The sequence below is a fragment of the Misgurnus anguillicaudatus genome, chromosome 19 (genome assembly GCF_027580225.2).
Source record: "Misgurnus anguillicaudatus chromosome 19, ASM2758022v2, whole genome shotgun sequence".
Classification (NCBI taxonomy): Eukaryota; Metazoa; Chordata; class Actinopteri; order Cypriniformes; family Cobitidae; genus Misgurnus; species Misgurnus anguillicaudatus.
The window spans coordinates 6,353,832-6,355,333 of NC_073355.2; positions in this window are offsets into that span (position 1 = coordinate 6,353,832).

Below are 1,502 nucleotides of genomic sequence, written 5' to 3' on the forward strand. Positions count from 1 at the left end.
TATTCATAAACAACAGTAAGAGTGTATCAGTTTTCTCAACTTATCCTTCTGTACTTCAGTTTCACATTTATGAAATAAAATACACATCATAATTGAATATTAAATGTTACTACTTGGAATAAAAATATTAAAAACTTACCAAAAGCAAGAAAAAACATTAACCAGCGCAGATACATGGTAAATAGTGAAAATGTGTGATCCAAATTAAAAACTTCCTTTCAGCAGGATGAAGAATCAGTTTTAACCGGTTATTGTCATTTGCTCGTATTTATGTACCGTGAGCGAGAAACTACCCCACCTCCTCCATTAGGTAACAAAAATGTAGGTAAACATGTGAAAAGGTGACACCATACCTTTTATGTCAGTCATTTGCATATCTTAATAAAATAAATAATAAATCAAATACAAATAACATTTATATTCGAATAATTAATATAAAAAGCATTTAAAGACAAGATTAGGAATTTATCTGTACTTTTATTTGCCTGGTTGTATTTTTTCTGTATAATCCCAAAGCTCACTTAGTCCTAACATCTTCGGCAATTTTTTGTTAGTGTCCCAGAGGACAACTGGTCCCACGGGCCACGACCGTGTGTGATCTTATTGAAAAATGTGCATACATCACTCTAAAAACAAATGGTGCTAAATAGAACTAAAAGTGGTTCTTGGCTTGTAATCATAGAAGAACCATTTTTAGTGCTAAATAGTACCTATGAAGCACCTATGAAGAACCATACGAGGTTCATATAGCACCATATATGGTTCTACACTGCTGATACACAGGTACTTCATAGGTGCTATATGGCACTTAAAATGGTTCCTCTATGATTACGAGCCAAGAACCACTTTTAGTGCTATTTAGCACCGTTTGTTTTTAGAGTGTATATCAATGTATCCCACTATTTTTTCTTTTCTTTCTCTTCTGTTGTTAAAAGCAAAAAACAATAAAAATAAAAAAACTAAAACATTAATATGCATTACCTTACTGTCCTCCAAAAATAACGACCTCAAAGGTCATTTGTGCAGGCATCTTATTACGATGTAAAGTTCTGTTTTAGAGATAAGGGCCCTCTAGTGGCCAGCAGCTTATTATAACCTGTCGTTACGTTTCAAGGTTGTTTGCTTTATGCGTCAGATTAGATGCATTTAATCCTCTGCATTTGTGAAAGTAGAAATGATTTCATAAACATTTATGGTTATTTTGGAGCATCGAACTTCTCCCCTCAACCTAGCCACTTTTAACCATACAAAACACAACACGCAATTTAAAGTCATGGGTATTTATTGCTTAAATTGACCAAAAAACAACAGTATAAAAATATACTGTTCTATACAACTCATGACGTAACGCTGACTGTCAAGAAGTCGTCTGCTGCAAAGCTTGCACAAGTGCAGGCTCAGGAAAAATTTTCATGCATATCGACCGAAAAGGGGGGGCCCATGAGCACCCTTTCGATATTTGAAAAGACAAATTGCAACACATTTATACCTGCAGGAAGGCT